This window comes from Carica papaya, chromosome 7, assembly GCF_054855325.1.
Source record: "Carica papaya isolate Zhongbai chromosome 7, ASM5485532v1, whole genome shotgun sequence".
NCBI lineage: Eukaryota > Viridiplantae > Streptophyta > Magnoliopsida > Brassicales > Caricaceae > Carica > Carica papaya.
Genome location: NC_142315.1, coordinates 16,732,410 through 16,750,604, shown reverse-complemented (window position 1 = coordinate 16,750,604; position 18,195 = coordinate 16,732,410).

Here is an 18,195-nt window from a genome sequence, read left to right as displayed (position 1 = left end):
CATAGTTGAAACCGTGATGAGAAAGTGAAGGTAAAATAGGCCAAAACCGCATAAGAATCAAGGGAGTTATGGTTGTTTGAAGTGATGGCATGTGCATGGAGTACAGTTTTTGGCCTTATGGGTTTAAGTGGGCCAAAGGTAGCCCAAAACATTTTGAATGGAGCCTAAATTTGGTATGGAAACTCCTAGAAGGTGGCTAAGGTATGAGAGGAGTCTTGATAATATTAGAACACTCTATAATTACTTAAAGGCTAAGGAAAGAAGAGATAAGGATAAGGATGAAGCTTGAGGAGGTTTAAGTGGCCAATCACATTTTGCCACCTCTCCCATGCTTATCAACTTGCATTGACATCCCTCCTTTATAAATAGGGGTGTGGGAAGAAGGGAAAAGTATTATGGAGTTGAGACAAAAGAAGGTTAGAGTGAGAAAGAAGAGAGAGAAAGAAAAGAGGAAAAAATAGAGGAAAAAGGTGCATACCTAAGAAAGGTAAGGGAAATTGAAGGAATTTGAGAATTTTTCCTTGAGGAAACTTTACCTAAATTGTGAGAAGAAGAGAATGGAAGGAAGAAGTAAAGGAGAAAAACAAAAAAAAAAAGAAGAAAGGAAAGTGAAAGCTCATGACAAATCATGGGAGGACCCACAAGCTTAAGATATTGCTTTAAAATATCCCAAAATTTGGTTGGATTTTTGAGAGAAAAAGCTTAAAAATTAAGTCAGGACTCTAGCAAAGTTAAAATAGTGTGTTTTGTAAGGTATGTGGTTATAAGTTATTTTTATGGAATTAATTTACCTATAATGAAAATGCTTTTGAGTGTTAAATGATGATAATTCTAAGGGGAGATGTTGCAGATATTTTAGTAGGAATTTGAAGAAATATATGGGGAGACTTCACCTGGTTGAAAAGTTAAATTGAAGTATTTATAAGGGGAGACTCTGCTAAATTAAAGAGAGCTTAATTTGATTGCATTGAACCTGAGGAAAGTGGATATTGTTATTTCATGGCCTATGTAGTTTTCAAGTGTCTTCATCAGTATTTTATACGTATTTTCATATATAAAGTGCAAGTGTTTTTGTGAAAGTGGTATTGTATTTTAAGTGCTATTTTGCCCATGCGTTATGAAAAATTGATTCTGATAAATGTGCATCACTCGTTATCGAGGCAATTCATTCTGAAAAGTACTTGTATGATACTAGGCTTCAGTGTACCCCTATATAACCATTTTGTTTCGGGCATAGTGGAAAAGTGATAAGTGTGAATGCATACATAATCGTTCCGTTTTCGAGTGTATAGGGAAGTGTTAAGTGTTAAATGTGCGCCTATGCATGCATGGCAGTAGAAAGATGTGAACAGCCCTCCATAATGATGATAAAGTGGAGCTCATTGTACAATGTAGCAAAGTGCATTTGTTCTTTAATTCTAGGAGATGTGGCTCATTGTACAATGTGGTGCATTGTACTTGCTGAGTAATCTGGTACAAATGAGAGTGTAGCTCATTGTATAATGTAGCAATATGTTTTCTGAAGTTTGATTCTGATTTCAATTTTGTGCATCTGTTTTCAGTTAAAGCGAATATGTTTTTGAGAAAATGTATAAGATATATATGTTTTGATATGTGTGAAAGCTACATATATTGCATGCATTAATTAGTTTGTCATAATATCTGCTTACTGGGATAGTGTATCTTTCTCCCCCATTATTTTCAGATAATGAGATTTTCGCTACAAAATAGTATATAATACGAAAGAGAAGTTGAGAAGTTAAAGATTAGGTTACTAGTTTGTACTTTTATATTATAAGAAGAAAAATTTAGAGCCTCATATTATACAATATCTTATATATATTATTCAAGTATAATGCTTCTAGGCACTCTGTGTATCAATGAAAAGTTAAGTTTTATTATTTGATTATTTATAAGTGTGCTCCAAATATGCCCTACTAGAGAGGGAGGGGGGCTGCAGCACAAAGTGTTTCCTCATGATGGACTTTAACTATCTCCAGGTGGTGATAGGCATATCCCCATCCCATTCTCTGAAAATAGCTAACGGATCCCATCAAATTAAGGCATAATTGGTAAACTTAAGAATGGCCAATTTGAACTTTTTCTCTTTGCTATAGTTGCGATAGCTAAAGATGTGATCAACCTTCCGCTTCCACTCAAGGTAGGCCTCGGGGTCATTGTTCCCTTGAAAGTCTGGTATCTAGAACTTGAAGTCATGGAGGTCCCCGTTCGCCTCTTCGCGATGACCCCCCTATCTATCACCAGTATCGTCACCATAAGACCCTGTCTCTTCCCCTACTATTTGGCATCGAGTGCAGTTGTAGTTGTCACCTCCCTCCATGTGATCCATCGGGTAACCATTTTTCCCAATTAAACACTTAATTGGGTGAACATGTCTAGGGCTCTTTCTTCTATGGTTATAGGTTTATTGCTGGCACTCTGGTGAGACATCATGGAGTTATGGCAAAGACAAAGGTTAGTGAAAACAATAATTCTCCCCAACCTTCGCTCATGTTTACCTCGATGTCTCGCACTCTACAACTTCTTCTGTCGAGTTGAGTATTCCAAATGAAAATCATTTGGATTAGGATCTGCATGTCAATCTTTATGATACAACAAAGAACCCTAAAGGAATATGATTTCTACTAAAGCTCACAAAACAAGCACACAGAGGAAGAAACAATGTGCTTTTACTTACTTGTTACATAACTAACAGCAATTAGTCATTTAATTTTATATTAGAACAAAACCACATTAAAATAATAGAAACGTAGATCATGGAGAATGACAATGCGAATTGATGCATAGGGATCTGATCAATCCTTATGGATATAACCAGAAGATGTATCCTAATTATACTACACCCAAGTCGGCTATGTTCTACGATCGATAGAGTTTCTTCATGCAACATTAATGCAAGGTTATAGAACGCAATTCAAAATTTAAGCATGAATGATACAACAGAATAAAAACAAAAGTTTTCACTCGCACCTGTTAGGTGAGGTACTCTACCTTTGACTCCTCTAAGTTTTCCAATTACACTAATAGGCAGTTACTCTATTTTTGTCTTGCAATGATGCAAAACATGTCAATTGCCTTATGGGGTGTAACTGAGATATTTTTTGGATTTTGATATAATAATTTTTGTTTGGATTGAATAAACATGAAATCACTTGAATCAAACGGATAATATGGATTCACGCAATATATTGAATAAATTAACAATTCAAAATTATTTGATTGTTAATTAATGAACAAAATGCTAGGATAATAAAGATAGTAGATTATTAAAAGCCTCAACTCTGATACCAGATGACGCATAAGGGTATAGGAAGAGCTAATCAACTCCTATAACCTTCACCAACACATGCATTATAGAAATATAACCACCTAAATAACCCGCCCTGATCAAGAATACACCCACCTAAATGGCATGCTTAAACAAAGAAAATGGAATTTAAGAACGAGGAAAAGAGAGACCCCACGGACTTAACTGATAAGTCAATCCTAGCTCTTTGACTGCACAAGACTTCAGAAAGCTCCTTAGCTTGAAGAATTTCAAGATGCTAAAAGAAAGTAGCAAAGTTAATTCTTAAAGAAAGCAAAGGCTTCAAATATTACTCTTCTCAATGTGTGTTTACAATCTATAAGCAGAGGCCTTTATATAGACTTTTTCCAAGACAGTTCTAAATGAATATAAATACTTTAAAAAATTAATTAAATATTTTAAAGATAAAATTATATCCTAGAAGAAATAATAAAATATTAATCTATCCTAATCTAAATTTTGAACAATTAATTAAATAATCATATGAGATAGATTTTACAGTAAAGTACCAATAAAAATAATTTTAAAAAAGGTAGCATTTTATCCAATGTGTTTTCTATGAAAAATACATGAGGAATTTAAGAAAAGGAGTTTAAGAAGGACTCTCACCCATGGGTGCCACGTGCGAAAGAAGTGGGCACGTGGGTCAACCCACTGGGGCATGCAGGTTGCATCTCAATGCATGTGTCGACCCAAGCGGAAGATGCGGGTCATGTCAAGTGCCTACACAATTTGCAAGATCAGGCCTGTGAGGCCTGGATGTGCGCAGGTGCTAGGCCTGGCCGCATGCATGGGCTGGTTGCCTCGAGTGGGCATACGGTGTTAGGCTCGACTTACTATGCAATTGTGCACACTGCATGCATGCGTGCACGGGGCATGTAGAGCTTTCTGTCTGCACACTCGGCGTGCTATACACGGACCGTGTTCCTACAAGTGTGGGTGAGCCATGCATATGTGGGACACTTTGTACACATGTTGAAGGCCTTCCTTGTTATGTGTCGTGTTGTGGGGCATTCGAACGTTGTTATTCGTGCACCCCATGGTTTTGGCCTTATGGGAAAAATGTCACCGTGTACAGCTATGATGCATGTGTGTGTGTGAAGGGCCACACATGCGTACACCACGGGTATCAAAACCCGAACAACATCTTGTATCTCTTTTTTATCCAAAACTCTTGGACCGAGTCGTTCCTTGGCAGTGAGGTTCGTTAACCTCCTCATTTATGCTAATGTTGTTTCTTCCTGGATGGGACCCCCATCCAGTAGATTTTGCCTCACTATTTGAGACTTGTTTGGAGGTGGATTCACCTTGGGAACCTCACTTTAAGAGAACTTCTTAGCATTCCTAGGAAGCTCATTAGTACTGGTTCTTTTCCTCCCTTCCATCAATGCTGGGTTGGGAGTTTCCTTGATCGCTATCGTCTCAATCAGAGTCTAGTCTTCTATATGGTTATGTGTGTGTGGATTTGTGTGCATGTGTGTGTTATATAAACTAATTGAATATAGTATTGAGTATCTCTGATTATTGAAATTAGATATTGATATTGGGACATTGCAATGTAGAAAGAGTATTTAGTAAATTATGTTTAAAATATCACTGATTCTGAAATGTTGCATTAATGAATGTTTTTAAATAAATTTCCATAGCACTATTATTGTTTATCTTATTGATTATGTTGGAACTCACCGCAAATCCAATTCTTAGATGCTAACTAGGAGGATCTCCCTAAACAACCATGTCAAGATTCTTTTCAAGATGAATAAAAGTGGAGAGCAGACTCATTTTTATATTGGAAATTTTTTGGAGGCTAGTATTTTATGAAATTAGGTTATCCAGAATAAATGTCAACATTAGTTGATACCCTTGTATGCCTCAGAATATAGTATTTTGTATATATATATGGGATGTAAATTTGCACTGTGATATATTTATGTTACTTTTATATGCTTTTTTGGACATTGGTGCTCCAATTAGCATTAGGATGTCACAATCCAACAACTGATGGTCTAGCTCTTTAAGTTCAGCATGACCCATTCTATAGGGAGCCTTGGAAATAGGAAGTGTCACAGGCAATAGGTCAATGGAGAACTCGATTTCTCTTTCTAGGGGCATACTAGGAAGTTCATCAGGAAAAACATCCAGATAATCCCTTACTATAGGAATAGTCGTCATAATATTCTCAGTATCCATATTTTCCTAGGCAATAGAAAATATAATTGTGAACATGTACTAATTTGAAATTTATAAATTCACCATGCAATTTTAAGAAAATAAAAAATCCAAAAAATAACTTCGATTAGAAATTAAAACACTAATTCAATTATAAAATGGAGAGTTCATACAACTTACTAGAAAAGAGCCTTTCCCTATGAGAATGGAGAGTCACAGTCTTATGGTAACAATCTAAGATAGGTGGTAGACAATAAGCCAGTCCATGCCCAAAATTATAGCAAAGCCTTGAAAATCTAAGAGTTTGAGATCTACGACTAGTTCTCTGCCCGACACGTTCACCTTACAAGACTTGTATACCACATTAGCAACTAAGGTGTCGTTGAATGGAGTTTTTATGATTAGGAATTATCTAAGGCTACCGGTTTCACAAAAAAATATTTTGAAAACTTATAGGATAAAAAAGAACATGTGGCACCAATATCAATTAAAGCACGAACCACATAATCATATAGAAAGTGTACCCTGAATGACAAGTGGTATCACCATGACATCCAAGTCATTGAGATTGTAAACCTTTCATGAGCAATGAGTCTAGCATTGTCTTTTGGCTTCTAGGGACAATCTCAAAAAAAGTGTTGATTGTTTCCACACTTGTAACAGGCATTATTCAACTTGTAGCATGAATGGCAACCATGATTCCTACTGCAATGTCTGCACACCTGCATAAGGTTAAAGGTATTACCTGGGGGAGGAGGAGGTGGAGGAGCAGCAACATCATTTAGGGGGAATTGATTGGGGTGACTTTCATGAAACTTAGTAAGGAAAGTGGTATTAAATTCATGCAAATGATTATTAATGCAATCAGTGAAAACACACAATTATCATTTCAAAGCAATAGTTTGCATATGAGAGACCGCTGAAAATTTTATAATACAATTACATTTAATTTTAGAAACTGCTAAAAACTTTATAGTATAATTTAGCTCCTATCAGCACGACCTTGATCAAGTTTCTTCCTCTTTTACTGAATCTGGGCTACTAGGAGCTCTTCAACAAGCTGGGCATTATCTAGAGCCTCAGCATAGGTAGCAAGCCTCATCGTAACTAATTGATCGTAAATATTAGCCCTCAAGCCTTTTAAGAACTTCCTAGCTTTTTTCCTCTCAATAATAATCAGTTTTGGAGTAAAATAAAACAATTGAACAAACCTAAAACCATAATGGCTCACCAACATGCTTCCCTAATGGAGATCCTAGATCTCCTCTTCCTTCTTCTCATAGACATACATCAGGAAGAAGTTCTTGTGAAAGGCATCTAAAAAGTGGTCCCAAATGGTTGGAATATGTAGAGTCTCCTTCTTGAGATTCCACCAATGCTTAGCCTCACCAGCGAACATAAAAGGCTTCAGTGAAATCTTTTATTCCTTAGTGAGCTCAAGGATAATGAAAATTTTTTCAATTTGTATAATCCAATCTTCGACTATCATAAGGTCGTGTCTACCATCAAAAGAAGAAGGGTTTAGCCTCCAGCACTCAAAAATGTTGCTTGAAAAAAAATAAACAGGATTGGGTTGTTCCTCAGCAGGAGGAGGACGATCACCATTCTGAGCATGATTATGACCCATAACAGCAATCAAGAGATGAATAACTCAAAATAACTCAATAAATTCTACCGTAGTTGGAGCATCCTAGGCCTTAGGTCTTTCAACTAATGATCTCCCTAAAGTCATCGTAACACCCCGCCCATCACTGTGCTAAAATGATTTGAAAACTCTATTTATTCGGGCCTTTTGCCACCTTAAACTTAACTAATTTACGTTATTTAACATTCCTCATGATTCTTAATTTTTATTTATCTTTGTTTTTATTAATTTTTATTTTATTTATTTTAAATTATTTTATTTTATTTTTTAATTAAAAAAAAATTAGAAAAAAATTGAAAAACAGCGAAACAGAAAAAAATTACCCGCGAGAAAAATCCTGCGAGAGGGTGATTTATCCGCACGGGTGTTGGGAACTGTGCGAGCGCACATGCACATAAAGTGGCTGTGAGATATGTGCACAGTATGCAGACCCATCTGTACGCCAACACACACGGGAGATGCGCAAAGCGTGCACGTCCCCTCCGCATGCACGCACACACAGGATGTCCGCACAACACACACAACGTGGGGTTGGGACCTGCCCGTGTGTCCTATCATGCGCAGGCTGGCCATCTGCGCCTCACCTAACGAACGGACTGGCGCAACACATTGTGCGCGCGTCGTTTGCACAGCAAGCCTGCGCGGATAGGCCCTATTCGCCTAGGGCCTACGCACAGTAGGCCTGCGCACGTGGCGCCAAGTGCACCAAGGCCTTGTGTGCACGGCAGTAGGCCTGTGCGCCTACAAGCTAACCTGTTGTGCACTAGTCAAAGCACTGCCACCTCGGGCAGTGCGCCGCCACTGCCTTGGGCAGGCCGCTGGTGGAAGAGGCCCTCGTCCCTTTTTTTCGTGCCAAGAATATTTTTCTCCTCTCTCTTTACAAGATTTCACCACTTGGCGCGAATCCAACATTCTGAAATTCTATAAATTTCCCTTCCCTTTCCCTTCCTCTCCGCACTTCCATTTTTTAAAGGTTTAGAGAGAGAGATAATAAATTAGTGAGAGGAGAAGAGAAAGAGAGGAAAATGGTGAAGAAAAAAAATCAAGATTTTGGTAAGGAATCTAGTATTACTTTCGACATCTTAAGGAGTATTTAGATAAGTAAATTTAATGTGATTGTTATTTTTCCTGTTTTGCATGCCTCTGGTTAAAAGGAGTTGAATTGTTCTAATTTTCAAGCATGCTATGTGAATTACAGACACTTGATGGATTTGTATGTAATAAATATAATATATAATCAGTAAAAGTAAAAAGCATAAAAGAAAAGAGAAAAAAAGGGAAGAGTCGAATGAAGCCTATATGGTCCGAAATGTATCTGTTCTCCTTACCCTTTGGGGTATCATTTTTCCCCTCCCATATCTAGTCTAGAAATATGTAAGAGGGCCACTCCCAATGGATGATGGCATGCCCTCTGATGAGAGTGGTATCGTACTATCTGTAGGGGTCACCATGGCTAAGTAATGTCGTGACTATAAATATCTGTTAGAGCCACTATGGTTGGCACGTCTGTGGTCATAAATTGTACCATGGTTTGGCCAGCCGAAAGTGGGCTTTACCAAATTATCGTATCTGTATCTGATCTAGTCACTCCACTTGGGTAGTTGGAAATCTATATATGCCCTCAGAGATGGAAGTTTGTAACGACTAAGCAAAGTATGACACAAATAATCTATGCATTTCATGATTTATTTGATTTTCTATGTTATCTGGCATGATGTATACTTGATTTTCTGTGCCAACATAACATTTTTCTATTAAATAAATGGTTTTTATAATGGTGAGTTAGGTAAATAAAGAAGCTAAACCATAAGATAAAATAATAAACTTTTGAAATCTTATGATATTAATTTAATACTATTTTTCTTACTGAGTATATAGAACTCACTCTTTTCATGCCCCCCCTCCTATATGAGGAAGAAAATGAGGAATTGCAGGTAGACCTACCCTTTGAAGTCTATGAGGATCCCGTGGATCCACAAGTCTTAGTGCATGACTGTTCCCGCACTCTGATGAATCCAGTAGCATAGTGAGAGAAGTGGCCCTTATACTTCCTATTTTGTAGCCACTTCTCGCCCCAGTTTATGTATGTATTAGAACATTATATATATTTGTAAGGGATTTGTTATGGTTTGATTCCGCTACATAAATTTTATCATGCACTCATTATTCTGAATCTATATCTAACACCCATTTGCCTTAATTAGCACTTGGGATATCACAGTCATGGTTGCCTACACAAGGGAAATAGAAATACTAACCTAAGGTTTACCTGTGTTTCATTTTCTTAACAAAAGTTTCTTCTTTAGTCAGTTTACCCTAAAACCTAAGCCTTAATGTAAGGAATGTCTTAAGAATCCTGCTCTGATACCACTTTGATGTTATGTTACCCCGTAGGCAACAACATTCAAAAGTAGAGCATATTTGAGTGCATTTAATTGAAATAAACATTGAAGTTACATTTATCCCTTATAAAATACAATTGATTATACTGAGGCATCGAGATTAACTACCTTAATTTATAAAATAATTTTTCTAGCAAATCCTATAAAATACAAAACATTGGCCTCACAAAGGAAAAAACTCCAAATGCACTCATCTTCTATTGATCTTGGAAGGTATCCAAGCAAGCCTCAAGGGGCATTTCTACCTCATCAACATCATTTAAGGGGAATGGATTGGGGTGATTTCTATAAAACTCATTAAGGAATGTAGTATTAAATTCACGCAAATGACGTTTTAAAGGTTATTAATGCAATCAATGAAAACACACAATTATCATTTCAAATGAATAGTTCGCATGCGAAAGACTACTAAAACTTTTTTAATACAGTTACATTTAATTTTAGAAACTGATGAAAACTTTATAATATAATTTAGCTCAGATTATTTAAAATAGTAATTTCAATTTTGTCCATAACAATTCAATCCAATGTAATAACAATCTATTCAATTAAGAACAATTGGTATGAATCAACACCATTACCAATTCAGACATTCTTTAATAGTGTTAATTTATTCCAATTATTTTGGCTTAATAAGGTATTCACTATTTACAGACCTTCGCGTGAAGCCATTTAAACCTATATCAATAGAGGGCAAAAGGGATCGCCAACTACCATATGAATGGAAGGTCAATCAATCAAATATCAAACTATAACAACAACAATAATCTATAGCCACTGTAGTACTTTACCATAGTGACCCCTAACAGTCAATCACTAACTCAACTCTCATCAAAGGGGGATGCCAGTACAATACCCATTCATAGGGAGTGGTTCACCAATGGTCAATAACGGTGAAGGTACAGTACCCCTCTATGATAACTAGTAAACGGATTTATAAACTCTTTGTGATTAAGTTTTTCACCATATTTTTAAGCTATAAACTATCCTAAGTCTTATTTGCTTAAGAGTCTATCCTTAATTTTGTTTGCTCGTTATTATCTTGAATTTTCTAAATTACCCTAAAGTACATTATTGAGATATTCATTGAAATTAAAGTTTGATTTTAATTTCCCTTAGATACTCTTAATTTTATAATTTATTTATTTGGCACATTTATTTAATAAATCTCACCATCAAATAATTAGAGCCCATCAATTCAACCCATTTAAGGCCCATTTTTACTCGGGGATTACTGGAATACAAAACCCGCAAAAGGGGGATTTTTCCCCATGCACTCACACGGCACAATAGGTTCCATCCTGTGCAACTCTCTTGGCACAAAGTGCCTAGCAAAGCTGCTCAGCTTAGGGTGTGTTGCGTGCTGTAGTGTACTGAAGGGAAATGTCGTCTCGGCACTTCGGGCATGCCAGACCTGCCCTGCGCAAAAATATGCACTCAATCTCACATGGCACAAAAATTGCCAGACCGGGTCCTCTCGGCACACAGGATGCCTGTCATGACCACACGCCTGCGTCCACATATTATGTCAAGGCACCTTGTCCTGCCACTTTGGGCATGCATGATAGATCCTCCGTACGCATGCGCTCCCTCACTCAAAGCTCTTTTGGCGCAACACGGGCACCTGGCAGAGCTCGTGCATCTTTACATGGCATGCTGCACGTACATAGCATGTCAAGTAACCTTGTCCCGATGGTAACGAGCACCTGAAAACTGACTACGTGCACAGATCACATGGTAGGGCCATGTCTTGCCACTTTTCTCGGTGCTTTGAGTCACGGGTAGAAGCATTTGGCTTCTCTCGTCACTTCTCTTTATATTTTTATTTATTTCCTTTTTCTAAAATATATCTAAAAAATTATTATTTAATCATAAACTCAAATAAACAATATTTAGTAATAGAACAACTGATTAAAAGCATGTATCTAGTATGAATCTACACATACACACCATTGACACAAGAGAAAATGTTGTTGCGTATGAGGGAAAGGGTTTACAAAAGAAGGATAGAAATGAAAACAGATTAACGGAGGATAAATGTTTACCTGGTGGAAAGAAAAGAAGAAGAAAATGTGTTGTGGCAGACACTCTTAGATTTCTCTCGCAAACACTCTCGAATTTCTTGTTTGTCCTCTCTTCGAGCAAGTGAAAATAGAGCAGGAAGAAAGGATTCCTTAAGCAGGTAAGGAAGGGGGATCAAGAGATGTCTAATTGCATGCAAAAGAGGAGAGTTGTTGATCACATGGGTGGCCAATTGGGTGCAGCACTGTTCCAATCGCTAGAAGCCACGTGATACAAGGATGTTGTTACGTGATAAATGCGCAACAGCAGGTCTATAGTTGGCCTTGAATGTGCAAAAAAAAGCTTTCCCACGTGAGGGCTGTTCCACGTGCGTTCTGCATGCAAAGCTATTGCGTAGGTGGGGGAAAAGGGTGTGTGCATCCCCTTGTAGGTGCGTGTCCCCTCGCAATTGTGTCCTATGGGCCTGTGCCTTTGTGAGGTGAAGACAGCCCACGAGCTTGTGCCGCTAATCCTCCAGGTTGAGGAATTACATGTGTCTTCCTACAGTTGGGGGATTTATGAAATCCCGTAGATTGCTTTGGGGATTTTGGGCACGTGTTTGGATATTTTTCAAAAATTAATTAAATTAAATGCATTTGAAACTTAAAAAGAAACAAAATAAAATCTAAAGTATTTTAATGAAGGAAAATTACAAATAATTTGTAGGTGTTATAGTTTTGTTAAGCCAAGGAATCAAATTAGCCTATCGGGTAAGCCGTGCCATCTTTTCTTTTCCTATTTTTATTCCTAGTTACCTTGGTTTGCATTTACAAGTTGAGTGTGTTTCAAGTAAGGAAGGTTTTCTTAGGGATTTAAGATTTCTACACTCTAATATTATTTGTGGGATTTTTAATTGCATTGTTAATCTTGGGTTTTGCATAATTTGATATTAGATCATAGGCTCCTAGCAAATCCACTATCTTTAATTTTTTGCATTGTATCTTTGTTTTATATAATTAGCACTTGGTTGATTGCTAATTCATTGTTTTGTTATAGCTTGAATTTTATCCAATATTAATTTTCAAGTGATTAATTTTGTTATCCAATCAATCAAAAAATATATATATATACATCAAAGTATCAAAATCGATTGCCTCCCATAAAGCCAATTGTGTTTCCATTGTGTTTGCATTCAAAAAGTGATTCGGCATCAATTAACTGATCAAGGTCGAACACCAACACTTTTCCCCCAAGCAAGGGCAATTACCTCACCTTACCATGTGCACAAAAACCTTTGCTTCATTTAATTTTCAGCATTGCATTCATTAATTTTGCATAAAGCATCTACATAAAGAAACTCATATCATTAGTAGAGCATAACCATCATCGAGTAGAATAAATAAGAATAGCATTCCGGTTATATCCATGGGATTGATTGGATCGATTACGCTTTAAGTCCATATTTGTTTCTTTTCTTTGATTGTGTTTTTGTTCTGTGACATATTTTAAGTAGCTAATTGCATTCTAGTTACGTAGCTTTATATTAATAAAAGGCATCACATCTTCTTCATCTGTGTGCTTTATTTATGAGCTTCTATAAACAAGATCCTTTTTTGGATTCTTTACAAGTGTCGTTAAGACTAACATGCAAATCTCAATTTAAGAAGATATGATTCTAAATGCTCAACTTGAGGGAAGAAGATTGAATGTTGAGAGTAATGAGTTAAACAAGAGTGAAAGTGTGAGAGATTTTCTTTTACCAACATTTATGTTGTAGGTATATCATCATATCTAAACAGTGTGAAGAGATGCCCTTCCGGGATAGAGTCTTTGTTGTTTGGAGGGCCCTGAACCTGTAAACTCGAAGAGAGGACAATGAACAAAGAGAGAACGTATTCAATGTTTGATATCTTATCAATGACGAGGCACATAGTGTGATCATTGACGGTGGTAGTTGTGCTAATGTGGCCATTATTCTGTTTGTGGAAAAGTTTGGGTTAACCTACATAAAACAGCTTAACTCTTACCGATTATATTGATTGAATGAATGCAAAGAAGTCAAAGTTACCAAACAAGTCATGATTTTATTCTCCATCGGCAAATACAAGGATGGGGTATGTTGTGATGTCGTACCTATGCATACAAGTTATATTTGGTTATTCTTAGCAATTTGATAGGCAGGTAGAAAATAACGATTTCATAAACTGTTACTCTTTGTGCATGGATGGCTTGAACCATGTTCTTACACCTCTATCACCAAAAGAGGTACATGAAGATCAATTGAAAGTCAAAGAGCATTTGATTAATATTTAGGAAAAAAAAAGGTTAAAAAGAAAAAAAAAATGGCCCACTAAGAGAAAAAGATGTTGAAAAAATATTAAAAATAGCCCACTGAGTGAAAAAAATACCAGAAAAAAGTAAGGATGGCCCACTAAGAGAGACTAAGGGAGACTATAGAGACCTTAATTCCATCAAGATGCATATACCACCCTTCCAGGGAAAAAAATTATGCTAAAATGGGAACATAAGGTAGATCACATCTTCGACTACCACAATTACAAGGAAGAAAAGAGGATCAATCTAGTAGCCCTTGAGTTCACAGATTATGCATTAATATGGTAAGATCAGTTAACTGCCCTTAGAAGATGTGATGAAGATGAACATGTTTCAACATAGAGAGGGACGCGGTCCATCATGAGGAAAAGGTTTGTAGCATATTATTTTAACAGGGACATGAACCAGAAGCTTCAATGCTTGACTCATGGATCCAAGTCAGTATAAGAGTACCACAAAGAGATGGAGGTAACTATGATCCGAGTAAGGGGTCTATGAGAATCCTAAAGCCACCATGGCTTCATTTTTAGGCGTTCTGAGTAGGGATATTACCAATATCATTGAACTATAGCACTGCATCGACTTGGAAGACATAGTGCATATGGCCACCAAGATTGAGAGACATTTGAAGTTCAAAGGGACTTCTAAAGGAGCCATTAAGTCTACCCCTCAAGTAAGTTCTAGATGGTCAAAAATAGATTAAGGTAAGAAATTAGAAGAGAAGAAAAGACAAGGCACTCTCCACCAACCAACAAGGTAATCCTAAAGCACCTAACTCTAATTAATGACAATTTAACATTAAATGCTACAAGTGTTTTGCGATTGGACACATCGAATCGCAGTGCCCCAATCAGCAACTCATGTTGATGCGTGATAATGGTGAGATAGTGAGTGAAAGTGATAGTGATAGTGACAAAGACAATATGCCACCATTAGAAAATTATGAAGAAAGCATAATTCCACCAGTACAAGGAGATATATTTGTCATCTAGTAGTCTCTAAACATACAGGTCAAGCTAGAAAATAATGATCAAAGGGAAAACATCTTCCACACTAGATGCCTCATTAATGGCAAGGTATGCAGTACAATTTTGATGGAGGTAGTTGCACAAATGTGGGCAATGCATTGCTTGTGGACAAGTTAGGGTTGACTTGCACAAACCACCCTAATCCCTATAAGTTACACTAGTTAAATGAAAGCAGAGAAATCAAGGTCACAAAACAAGAGAAAATTTCTTTCGCTATTAGTAAATATATAAACGAGGTATTATGTGATGCTGTGTCTATGCAAGCAGGTCAATATTACTTGGGAGATCATCGCAATATGACAGGAAAGTCAACCATGACGGTGGGAAGAATCAGTATTATTTGCATCTGAACAGCCTAAATCATGTCCTTACACTACTGTCCCAAAAAAAGGTGTATGAAGACTAGATCAAGATTAAGAAGTCTTTTGATGAGTTCATGAGAAAAGATGAAAAAAATATTGGTTCAAAAAAATATTGTGAAATAAAAAGAATGCTTCTATGTGCGAAAAGGGTCGAGTGTACTTTGATACACAATGGATTATGTTAACCCTTGTATGTTTACTTTATCATTGCATAAATTGAACAATTTTGACGATAAAAATTCAAGGATGAATCCTTTTAAAGAATGGGGATGATGTAATCTTGGAGAGGCCAACACATGATCTAAAGACAGTCCCTTAATAGGCGGAAATCCTACGAAAATCAAGATTCCTGTGAGATAGCTACCTGTGAGCATGCGGTAGCACGAGCCACAGGCCACGCACGTGAACACATAGTAGGAGGGTTGCAGGCATGTATACACACATGCAGTAGAGCGCACTAGGTGCGCGTAAGAATTCTCCCATAGCCGGGACATTCTTCCCATAAAAGAAAAGAGTCAATTCCCAATAAGGATTATTGTGGACTCTATTCCATGAACATAGTGGCCTTTATGCAAGAGGGATTCCCTAGCTTGACCCAACAACAAGGAAAGCCCAAGCCCATTCAAAGGTCCAAAATTACTCAAGGTTGTAGGTTTGGGTTACGTGAGGTAACCCGCAGGCTTGGAAGGGATCTTGGTAAGAAAGAGGCCCAAGCCTCTACCCAAAAAGAGTGCAAATTTTGTCTAATTAGCCATGGGGTCCCATGACAGGAACATGTCATGCATGTGATCCACCTCACTCACATTTGTGGGCACATGCACATGAGGGAAAAAGATCCCACATATGGAGGACTCCCTTACCCATGAGGAGAGTCCTTACCTGATTTCTCCTCTGCTTTTGAATCAAATCGAAGAGTCCTTAAGGCCTTGAATATCTAGCTTAAAGAGGATAAAGAATAAGACTCCAAGAATTAGAAGAGGATGGATCCCACACTAAACGGAGTTCGCAAGAAAGCAAACCTGTGGCTTAAGGATTCCACTCATATAAGGAGTCCAACCCGAGATGAGTTTTCTTCTTGGTTTTTCTCACATGTTTCTTGTTTTATTTACTTTTTTCATGTTAAATTCATTGCATAAGGAGTTTTACATGAATTGGAAAAGTAGAATTCAAGATAAAGATAACTTCATTAAGAGAAAGAAGGGATAAAATTCAAGGGAGTTTCAGCCAAGGGGAAATTCCTTCCTAGTGGAATTTCCCCATGTATTGCATGCTCCAAGATTGCAAGTTTCATCCTTTGTCCACACAAATTCTTCAATAAATTAATTAATTAATGGAAAAACAATTTAAGAAGATTCAAAGCACCTTAAACCCAGTGGCACTTAATGATTCAACCAAGAGAGAGGAGATGTTATCCTAGTTGTTTTTGCTTTCTTTTAACTATTATTTTAATTGAGTTTTAGATTAAGATAGTTTAAGTATTTCATTAAAATTCTAGAGTTTAATATTTTTTAGAATTAATCCGGTCGATGCTTATATAAAGGCCATAGCTCTAGCTTGTAAAAGCCTCAATTTTTCATATCAATAAAATTCATATATTTTCCTTTTACCTATTGCTAATTGTGAGAGAATGTTCAATTAAAAGGTGTTTCGTCGATTGTTTTGTTGAGCCAAATAATTGAATTGACTTGTTGGATAAGTCATAGTGTCTTTTCTATTTCTATTTTACTTTGTTTTGTATTCAGAAGTTGAGCGTAGCTCAAGTAGCGAGGGTTTGTTTAGAGATATAAGATTTCTGCATGCTAATTTTATATGTAAGTTTTTTATTGCACTATTGATCCTTGGTTTCGCATCAGTACATGATGTATTTATGTATTTTAAATTAAAGTTGTTATTAGGTCATGGTTCACTACTTACTAAGATTGTGAAATCTCACCCAAATTACAATCATTTCATACTAGAACCAGTAAAGGAATTGAGGACATTTTGAAGGCTATGAGCTAAAACAAATTTAAAAGGTTATTTTGATTTGGTAAACGTAAAAATATTTAGATTCTCATAACCTTGTATTTTTGTATTTATAGAGGGATATAATAATGCTTCCATAATATTTAAATTTTTAATAGAATGATGTAATATTATTTAAGATTAGTGTGCTCAAGTCATCACCCCATTGGACGACAGGTGTGAGTTCCCCTATTAGAGTTTTTTTGTAACAAGTGGTAGTTCCACTTCAAGTTATAGTCTACTACTTGGCTAACTGAAAGCTAGTTAGCATTTCCAGACATTTCTAGAGCAAAGCCTTTTATACTTGATATCCAAGGATCTGTCCATTTATTAATTTACTGCCATCCTCAACCATCTTACATGCACCTTTAGTTATAGGTCACCTGAATTTAAGAATACCTTTCCAAAATTATGAAACTTGCTTGGATGAACAACAAGTTACATTGAGGATTTCATATATTTTACCTTTATGAGTTTGATCCATGGCTTAGAATCGTCAACTAGATTTTCATGAGAGTTTGACAAAAGTTATGTGAGCCTAAAACAAAAAAGGGCCTACCACACAGGAAAGCTAAGGAATTTAACACCTAAAAATATACGTTGTCCATTTTTCCTCTTAGAAAGGGAAACCCAGATATATAGGATTTCTGAGAGCAGATTTTAGTCTTGAACTTAGTTTAATCCCATTCCGTTTTTGCTAGTTTACATTATTGCAATAAAAGATTTCATATTTAACATTATTTATTTTGCCTTAGTTAATTGCAATAAAGATTCATATTGTAACATCCTAGTTACCTCGTGGGGTAAAAAAGAGCCTGATAACATAAACAGATACGAGTGCAAGTAATAAAATATATGCAGTAGAAAAATAGAAATCCCTTACAACAAAATCAGGGTACATTATACACTTTAGACCAAAAGC